The sequence below is a fragment of the Siniperca chuatsi genome, linkage group LG16 (genome assembly GCF_020085105.1).
Source record: "Siniperca chuatsi isolate FFG_IHB_CAS linkage group LG16, ASM2008510v1, whole genome shotgun sequence".
Taxonomy (NCBI): Eukaryota; Metazoa; Chordata; class Actinopteri; order Centrarchiformes; family Sinipercidae; genus Siniperca; species Siniperca chuatsi.
Genome location: NC_058057.1, coordinates 2,994,944 through 3,006,225, shown reverse-complemented (window position 1 = coordinate 3,006,225; position 11,282 = coordinate 2,994,944).

Below are 11,282 nucleotides of genomic sequence, written 5' to 3'. Positions count from 1 at the left end.
GGACTCCAAGCTAAACATGTCTTGCTTTATATATTGCAAAGAAATTAGAACAACATTTAAAAAAAATGTATTGAAGAGGAAATTCTCAGTTAAAGTATAATTAATTTAAGTAAAATATTTTTATAAGAATGACATTATAGTAATAAGTTGTCCTGAACTGAATAATGTAGATGAAAGTGCAGTAAAGTAAATTATTCAATCAAAGGCATAGGAAAACAGAAGCATTTTTAACTCATAGAGACACTGCAGTCAGCTAGCAGTACAGTGGAAATTACTAAGATACGAAGAAAAATACTAAGAGATCTCTTCAGTCACTCCAGACTTTGCTAGATAGTTTGTCTTCACTATCAACAAACTCTTCTGGCATCTGAAACCTGCAAGAGAAAACATCAGCAGTTCAAGCTGAACAATCAATGTGGTCTCCACATAGTACCTATGTAGCCCAGAGCTGTAGCCAGGATCAGGATTTTAGAAATACAGAGTTCATAACTCAATTCTATTTTATTTATATAGCGCCAATTCATAATAGAAAGTTATCTCATCACACTTTTCCTATAGAGCAGGTCTAGACCGTACTCTTTATAATATTATTTATAGAGACCCAACAAATCCCACCATGAGCAAGCAGTTAGGGGAGAGAGAGAGATGTAGACCCACTGAGCCACAAAATATTTAGAAACAGCATCAATTTCAGTTAATTATATTAACCAATGCAAGCAGAGTCGATTTGTATCTATTTCAGACATTTTGCAAGTGAACCACACCTCTAAACTTCAGGATTTTGTTAATGCTACGATTGAAGTCTGTCTAAACCTGTCTAAAAGTGTTTGACATATTTTAAATGCAGTCCTTAAGTGTGCAGTGCAAGTTATAAAATGATGGAGAAAATAGTCAAAAAAGTATCCCGGCCACTGTCCGTATCCGAGCCTGAGAAGACTACGCCGGATAACCCGAATGGACTGAACGCATTAAATTGCTACCAAGAGCGATCTGAAGTACGAGGCTTGTGTATGGGCAAAGATAAGTTTATAACTGTGTTATTGTAACCTGAGCTTCATTGTTGTGATTTAGCTTTGCTGTGAGAAATAACGGACCACCACATCCTGTTTACTGTTTCCTGTTTACCAGTGCCACGGCTGTCAAATCTAAGTTCGCTTGTCGGGTTACTGAGTGATAAAGGGACAGTTATTGTGTCTTGCTTCCTCCGTTTTGGCTCTAATCCCCTTGTTTAAGGCCCAATTCCAATCCGGCCCCTACACCCTGTGCGTACTTTGTGTGGAGTCACACTCGCGGCTGTGGAGGGGGAATACAACGGCAAGCTTTGGGACAGGAAACAGGAACATTTGTCCAATCAACATCTTTCAGATATGGGAAAGGTTATTGTAATTAAATCTAAAAGATAATCTTATACACAACAATGACAAGATGTAGCCTAGGTGTATGGGCAATGACTCATTACATTCATGACATAATAAGCTTGTGAAAGGAAAACTGATAATAAAATATATGAATAAATAAAAACTCACTCCCATGCTTCTTTGGCCGCATTTCTTTTTTTTTTTTGGTCAATTTTTTAATCTGATTAGGTCCTTGGTTTTTTCCACAGTACCTCAAATTACACAACACAGGCAATCAAGTCAAATAATTAAAATCTAGTCTTCTGTTATTCATGTAAACTGCATCTGTGATAATACACCACACTTCTTTTGTGAAAAACTAGTGTATACTGTTTGTTTTCATGGGTATATGACACATCAGATGATGTCCTTTATGGAGCTACTTCTGCCTGGAATATGCTCCCCACCAACACCAGACACATCAAAAACAGATTTGCTTTCAAAAAGTCACTAAACAAAAAGTTATGAATCTCACATAGATGTTCTTTTATTATTGCTGTTCTGGAACCTTTTTGTTGTTTTTGATTTATTCATTGGTGCCATGTGTTTGTGCTACTTATTGTTTCATGTGTAGAATCATCTCAGTTATTATATATATTTGGCTTATATTGCAGTTTCTTGTCTTATTGATACTGTGTGATTTTAAATTGTTGTCTTTTTTATTGTTTTTGTTTTTGTGTGGCGTACTAGTGACTAGTGACCACTTTGTGGAAGCTAATGGGGATCCAAGTAAATACCAAAGAAGAAATCAAATCAACAGTGTAGGCTACTGTTTTCTCGGGTAGGCATGTCAATGGCATGTCCATTCCAAAATACAATGCAACAATATTTCTGTCATGTGTGCACAAAAATAGTCTTTCAAATGTCTGTTTGAAGTAAGGCAATGTATTATTTATCCTTTGGAAGTAACCGCACAGAACTCACATTAAGAGGCATGTGGCATTTTTTCATACCAGACTGTTTGTAAGCCTGCATCAATGTAGACTCTGTGTTGGAGGGCTTTATAACCCACTCCCACTTAATAAGGCTTATTGGTTTGGAAGCGAGAATGGGTAGGGAGAGGGTGTACCTGCATCACATGCTGATTGTTGAATGCTTTTGTTAGACGCAACCAACCAGGGGAAACATTCACCGATTACAGATATGGCAGCCGATATAGTAAATGTTTGAGCTGGAATGGAAATAAACTTTTTCTATGTGGATTGTGCACCGATTTTACACCAATACGACTATGCAAAGGAACTCAGAAGTCAAATCACTTTATTAAAGAATATTTAACTTAAATATCCTTTAACACGTTAAATAATTTAATATATACATTGTCAACCAATTCTAGTAATGAACACTGAGAAAATAAAGAATAAATAAAATAAAATAAATAGCTAAATAAAAATCAGTACTGTTCAGTATCAGTCAGAAAATGCCATGGAAATACTTAAGCAGTACAAGTACCTCAAAATTGTACTAGAGTACAGTACTAAATGTACTTAGTTCCATTCCACCACTGAAACGTTCATTGTATTCAGTGAAAAAACATTATGTTCCAAAATGCAAATGTTACTTTTTGTTAGTGTTTGTAATGTGTCTGTTCAAAGCGTGGTGGTTTATGGAGAGTTTTATATCGACTCATATCGGATAACATAAACGCCGATACCGATATATCCAATATCGTCCGATAATATCAGTCAACCGATAAATTGATCGGGCTCTAGTTTAGAGTTATAGAATTTTAGTGGCTGATGTTTATTGATTATCGATCAGTGCTAAAGTCAAATAAACTTTTGTACCTTTTTTAAAGATTAGTTGTCTGTGGTTATTTGTGTATGTGTTAATGTGTTATAACAGCTGATTGTGACGGTCAGTGCTCAGATTCATCCTTCACTGTCCACCTTATTAATGTAAGTAGGTAATGTAATTCAGAAGCATTTTTGTTACATTTGTTGAAATTCTCTTTACATCCCGACAGCAATCAATAAATGAAACGCTTTGGGAAAAAAATAAAAAATCTGCCTACCTGCATGGAGCATACCTGCTCTACCTGTGCACTCATTGTGCATGAAAATGTGTTTTGGGGGAGTGGCTTTGGAGAGGGGCCTGAAAGGAGGGGTTGGGATTTTTTCAGTTGGAAACTTTCGAAATCTAGCTGTCTCTTGCTAGTTTCTCCATCATTACCTACCATAGCTTTAAATATTGGCATTTCTAAGTGGACAACGCCTTTTTGAGATTGTATTTGTGATCCCAGGGTGGTGCCCCGTTATTATTAATACTTATTATTATATATCATATTATTGATATTCATAATTGTATTAATATTAATAATTATCTTTGCTATTTACTAATAACCAAACCTGCCCTACTGGATTCCCAACAATAATCACATAATACCAACAGCTAAGTACAAAAATTACAGACTGACTGTGATTGTGAAGAGTCAGACATTCCTGCACAGATGATCATATTGGAATCATACACAGATAATAATAACTAGGTTCCTTATCATATCTAAACATGATTAAAACCAGGACACACAGTAAAAGGGACTAGAGTTCATGTAAAATTACTAATTGACAGATGATGCTGATGACATGACACAGACCAGAAGTTTAGAGAAGTTGAATAAAGTAGAATTTAAGAGAGTAAAATATCAAAATATTATATATTATAATGCAGATAATGTGGGGATCCAAAAAGTCCAGAAATGGCCTGCTTTCCTGGATCCTATTTCATTTTCTTACCTGTACCTAAAACAACATGCCACACCACCACAGACACTTGTGTTGTTTTAACGCAGTGCTGTTTACAGTCTTACCACTTCTTTTCACTGGTTCTGGTTACAGCGGTATTCTTCTTCCTGTATGATCAGTCTTATCTGTGTTACAGAATTCACCCAGCGGTTTGATGTCAAACAAAAACTAAAATTTCAAAGAAAAGAACAACAGACTGAATGAGTTGACAACAACAAGGGAGACTTCAGGACTGCTCTCAAGTTTTCACATTCTGCAGAAAGTAGCTCAGCCCACTGAGGAGTGATGAGTTTCAGAGGCTGCTGTGTAGTGTTCCATATGTAATCTCATCCTCAGTTGCTCCCCGGCCTCTGTGGACCTGGGAGGAAGACCCACCATCATTCTGTGTGAGCAGCTTATCGTTTATAAGATCCCTCCCCAGCTCTGCCAGCTCTCACACTATTGATCCACCGGACCAAGTGTTAGAGGAAAGCTTCCGTCATACATCAATGCTCCGCCTCAGTACAGCTGATGAAAAACTCTGGCAGCCCATCTCATCCTTCTCCCTCATCCCTGAAGACGCAGAGCTCAAGTCGCCCCAGCGGCCAAGGACGTCAGCCTGTCCACCCTGGTGGTTCTCTGGCCTCCTTCCACTTGAGGGATGGCCACAGGGCATCCCCAAAATCAGCCCGCGTTAGTCCTCATCTGTCTTCATTGGACTCGCTGTAGAGATCCTCAGCATGCCAAGATAAGACAAAGATTTCAGATATCCATCCTGATCTGTCAAGTGAGATGACTTCCAGTGTCCGGCTGTAACAGCTGGTGACCAAGGACAGAGCCTCCTCTGGCCTTCATGCCTCTCAGAGTAAGTGTGAGGGATGACGCCACCGGGCTCAGTTCAGTCTCTCAGATCAGCCGTGATGTCCAGTCTTGGCCATGGGGATTAACAATCTTCATTTGTCTTAATCAGGTCAAAGGTTTGTGATGAGACAGGATTTAGCAGAAATGTACAAAGACTATTTGGTTTTAGGACTACTTATTTGGTACATAAACAGATATTAGGTGTGGTTATTGACTTTTTATGTTAAATTAAAGCTGCTGTTGTACTAAATCAGACTTTGCTAGCAGCTGCAGCTGGTGGAAAATTTTCTAGTTAGGGCTGTGCCACATTCAATCAATTTCAGCAAACATCCCAGTGTGATTTAATGCAGAAAGTTAATCAAAAAGGAATTACTACTTTGAAGTTAAATATTTATTAGTTATTTATTTATTTATTCCAACATAAAATAAAGCAGTAAGTAACACCTTGGGGCGATAAAATAATCACCCTTTTCGGATTAGATTTGAGGCCACTGATTGGTTAAATTTTATGTCATATGTTAATATCTTTGGCTAAACTGATATTCAGACCCGCCTCCTGTGGGCGATTTCTCCATTGCCCCAGAGCTGTTGAGACATGCAGACAGTAGGAGGGGACATGTAGGAAACACATGTATGTTGCGCAGATGATTTTCTATCATATTTCACACATGTTACTGGGTGAATTCCATATTTCAAACACTCAAATATTTAGAATTTGTTGAAATTATTATTACTATTATTGGGATTTTTTTGTGGCTTGAGGAGGGCAGCCCCTTAGATTGTGGCTGTGTTTCAGCAAATGTGATGCATTCCTCCCTAGACATGTGGTGTACGTATCAAACAAAAGAGCAGGTGTAAAAATAGCACAGAATGGATAAACACGAGCCACAAGGAAGGCTGTGGTTGAAAAGAAACTGAATGAATGTAAAGTGAATTCACTTTTAATCTACAGGAATATCAATCACATCAGACATAAAACTTAAATATACTTGAATTTGAACTTGATGTTCAAATAATTGTAATCATCTCACCATCTCACTTCCACCTGCTGCACTTAGAGCTGTTGAACCTCCTGCTCTGACCTCGTCACTCTATCTTTCTCTCTTCACCGGTTGGGATGGTTTGTGTATATCTTGCGTGTCTTTGATGCGTCTCATGATGTCACTCAATGTCATTCCCAATGAAGCTAGCTTCATGACTCCTATTACATCAATAATATAATTCTCTTGTAAAGGATGTTACTCTGCACTCTTTACTTTTGTGAAGTAAACTCTGTACTCTGTACCACTAAAAAGCTAAAAGTATGCCCACATACAAGTGTAGTTTTGGTATGGGACTATTTCATGGTTTTGGTCCCTTACCTCCAATGAAGAGAAATCTTATGGCAATCTTAGTGTTTTAGTTGCCTAACCATAATCATACCTTGCCCATCTTTTTTTTTTTTTTTTTTTTTGGTCATTAATCATAATCAGGGGTTTTGCAGAATATGAGTGTTCTGTTCAGGCGATATAGTTGCCTCCACCCCATCCAACACCTTTGGAATGAACTGGAACACAGACTATGAGCCAGACCTTATCACCCAACATCAGTGTTGGACTTCACTAATGCTCTTGTGGCTGAATGGGAGCACATCCCAGCAGCCAGATTCCAACATCTTGACAGAAAGCCTGAAACCAGAGGAGTGGAGGCTGTTATATCAGCAGATTGATGTCCATGGTTTTTCAGAATCAGAATCAGAATAACAATTTTTATAACACGTTCAACTATCACATATGGGTGTAATGTTGGGGTGTCTTTTGGCCATGTCATGTATCAGCTTGCGGTAAAACCTGGTGGTTGTAATGAATTCACGAGGCCAGTAGCAGGTGAATCATTAAAAAAATGCAGCTTCTTCATTGCCAGCAAATGCATAGAACAGTGTAAAACCAAACAGAAACAGCATCTTTATCTATGCCTCTAAATTGATTTTCCAGTTGCCAGCTACACAAGCGGTGTGTGTGATATTGAAATAATGGCCGATAGATAGAGAGAATTTCATTTCCAAGTTCCTTTCATCCCAATGAAGGCCAAAACGGGTCACATTTCCGGCACAAAAGGGCCTTGCCAAATGATGCTCTCTTCCTATAAGAGGAGAAGACAGAGAGGGTAATTTCATACTTGTTTAAGCCCCACATTCTCCGGCTGTTCTCACATCAGAGTAAATTGATTTCACTCCTCTTATTGCAGCAATCCTCCAGTTTGCTCCACTCAATGCTGAAATTAATCATGGTAATGTCCCCCCTAAGTGAAAAGAAAATTAATTTTCACTGCCATACTGATCTAAATAATAACGGGGTACAAGTAAGGAGAAAATGGGAAATCATTACTCAGCGAACATTATCTTTATTATTTGTACCCACTTCTGAGCAGAAATGAAGGGGCAGCCATGGAGGAAGTTAAGGTGGATGGATACCTTGAAGTGTGTCTGACTTTCACCAAGTTCCTGGAGAAGGCATTAAAAAGGCAATTGACCATTGATTGCTTGCTAATAGCAGAAAGAGGAGGGTAAGAAAAAAATTGCTGCAACAAATCTATCTTTAAAAAAATGCCTATCCATTCATGCATGTTATTAAAGCCATTGAGCTGAAATCCTCAGTTGAAAGACACAAGATATGGAAGATGGGATCTTGGCAACCCGAATCACCAAAGCCATAACTTATTAATGTGTATTTGACATCCATAAATCAAAATGACACCCTGCTAAAATTGTGATCCAAAGCAAATATCCCTCCAGTCACACGCTGGGCTTCTCCATTTATCCGTTATTTCATTATGAGCCAAAAGTCCTTGTTTTCCTCACTAGGTAATTGCCTCACAATCATTTTAGTCATTTAAGTTTTCTGTTGTATCCATTAAGTCCACATTTACATATTCACAGGATGTAATAAGATGAAACATTAATTATCCTTAATAAGGACAGTGGGGTTTACAGCACCAAAATGAAGCATGTTTACTAGTCATGGTTAATATTAACTATCTGTAAAAACAGCTCTGCAAGGCGATGATGTCATAACAGAATGCCTGTGTTACAAACTTGGAGTGTGGAGTATGAACGGGCATATACCAGGCACAGTGAGTCTAACAAAAGACGCTGTTGAGATGCATTATGGCAAATGTAGGATCCAGCATTTTTGGAGCTTGGCTCACACTAGGGACTAAAAGTAAGACTATCCAACCCTCTGGTGCATGGATTCTGGTCCATGGATTATGTCTCTTGTGAATCCCCAAACTTTACAGAAGTACAATATCAAATTACTGAAGTACACCTTTAGCATGCATAACTGAGGGATTCAACATTAGAATATGTTAAGCAGAAATTAAACAATAAAAGAATTTAATAACATAATTTACAACACTGAGATGATGGGAAAAAGAAATAATGTTGAGCTGCAATTCATTCATTATCTAGACAATACCAGCTTATCCTATTGCAGAATCATGGGGGGCTAGAGCCTATCCCAGCTCCTACTGGGGAGAGAGTCAGAATTCATCCTGGACTGGTTTCCAGTCTGTCACTGGGATGACACATACAGACAGACTGTGGTCTTTGGACTGTGGGAGGAACCTGGAGCACCCAGACCAAACTAACGGGGGAACATGCAAACTCCACACAGCAAGGCCCCAATTTGCTGGTGGATTCTCGCTGCAAAGGAACAGTTCGATCCACTGAGCCACCATGCCATCCTCTAATGTAGAATTTGTTAAGATAATTAATGATGATTGTTTGCCTTGTGAAAACCAATCAAAAAGCTCCACCTCTGCTGTCAGCTTGGGATACCTCAGCATTTCCTTCCTTAGTGTCTGTCTATACTGTATGTCTATAAGCTCAACAAAGTAGCTACACAATCCACAGAGTTACAGGTGGCCTTAGTGCTACAGTATCCTGCAGCATTATCAGATGTGTTCTCAAATCTACAGCCAGTCTCTGCTTAGCCTTCACTGCTCCAAAACTATGCCTTAAAATGGTTCTCTTAATCTTTTCTCCTGCAGGGACAAACCTGCTGACGGCTTTTAGTTTGTGTCATTGACAAATTGATTTCTGACCGTTGTAAAGTAGCTACTTCAGCGCCTGGTAATGTTGCCAGGTGTATTGGTGGGTTTTCCTTGCGACAGACCCAGTCTACATGCTGACTAAACATGCAGTAGGAGGAGTCACTGCCTCCAGTATGTGTTTGGGGCAAACGGTGTCACCTTATCTGTCTGCTGAGTTTATGGAGATGGATACATACAGTGGCCAGTTTGCATCTACACCAGTATAAAGTTTATTTGTATATCCATGAAGCACAGTTACAATCACAGGCTTGCCACATTATAGAATAATATATGAAAATGATCACCTTAAGCTTAGACCCTCAAACTATAAAGAATTAGTAAAACCCCCTAAAAACTCCACCACAAATTCCCTCCAGCCAAGTTTCTTCCTCCTGCTAAAAAACTCACTTCTTCAGGTTGGCTTTTTCTATGATTCCAAGGGTGTGCTCTGGGTGGTGTCTGGTAGCGTCGTGGTCATAGTGCGTTGCGTTTATCTGTATTTTTGAATGTTTTTCTCTCGTATGCGCTTTGCGTTTGTGCTTGATGTTGATGTAAAGCACTTTGGAACCTGTGTTAAAAAAATGTGCTATGTAAATAGTTTTACTTATTTACTCTCTTCATCCTCTGACCTGGTTGGACTCAGAGACAGCCTTGGTGCTCCTTACTGGTTCCTCCTGCTGATGGATTTGCTGCCCTACTCCATTAAGTTTCTTTGTGCTCAGTTCTGAGCCCTCCTGACTTTGTTGCACCTGCTCTAAAACAACCTTAATTCTGTGTGCTGACTTTGTGCTGAAAGATTTGTATATGAATAAAAATCTGTTTTGAAAGTTAGCACTACATGTAATAGTAGATATCGTATTTTATTTTGTCAAATTTAAAGGATAAGTCTGGCGATACTTTATATTTAACAAATCTCATGTGCAGACCCAAACCAACTATCCTACTAACAAGTATTTTGTGTGTAGCCAAAGCCTGATATATCTTCTTCTTCTGTGCCATAGAGCTCCATTGTTGTCCAAAAACTATTATAAAAAACCTCATTAAGGATGACATGCTCCTTCATTACCATGAACACACACACTGTAGTTTATTCTGACTCAATCCCACATACACCGTCCTGCTGCCCCAAACACTCACTGAGGCACCAAATGTGGATTAATCCACCGCTGAAAATAGTCCCCAACAAATGCACTATTTCTTCCTGTTTGAGTTACGTTTGTTAAAAACTACAGTGAGCAGCTGTTTTAGGAATTTACTGAGCCCTTTTTTTTTTATTATATATTTGTAAATATTTTTTAATGATTTTCCTCTTCAGTAAGAACCAATGGACTCAGAGAGACACAGACAGGAAGTCATTACTGAGAGACGTAGAGTTGCGAAGAGTTGGGTTTGGTCTTTTCATGGTATTTGTTGACAAAAACAAAAATGTAGAAAATTTCAAGACCTATACTTTAAAACTTATATTATAATATAAAACATTTTTTTGTGCTTATGCCACATTCACTTCATAGTGTTCAGACCGTAATTATTACCAGAGTGGGGAAAACTGTCCTCCTTAGCTTCATACAAAAACCGAAAAGAACTATTAAAGTGTCAACGAACTGTTGACAAAATTGCTGCAAAGCCACCATCACTGGAAGTTACATCTAAAAATCCATTTTAAATTCAGTCAATTCTGCAAATTAAAATGGAGTCATACGCTGTTTGTTAACCAATACAAACGAAGCTCTAGCGAACGTTCAGTCAGGAAGACTAGACTTCTGCATGCTAGGTTGTAGTTAATTCTCATACCATCCTGCCATTCACTCCACTCACACATGCTCACTCACATTTCCTGCTGTCATTATCAGCTGTTCCATCAGCTGGTCTCATCTATCCAACAGCACAGTGACACACCTTCATCATTAACCTCATCTTACTACCATCAGTTAACATATGATTCTCTCTCTGCCTTCAGTACATTGATGCACCGGTTGCGTGCCCCTCCACCTCCCCATCTTGGCCCAGTCTTCGCAAATCCATCGGCTCATCATTCCATCAACCTGTTCAGCCATCAGCCGCCACCGCCACCAGTGTCCGGACTCCACGGGGGGATTCATTCTGCTGCAGCTCAGGGCAGACGCCTCCATTAACAAAATCTCCCCGCGGAGTCTAATCGCCTAAAAAGACTCTGTCAAGCGGGAAATCATGTTTTAACATTTGTTTCATAAAGAAAAGAAGATTCTTTCTA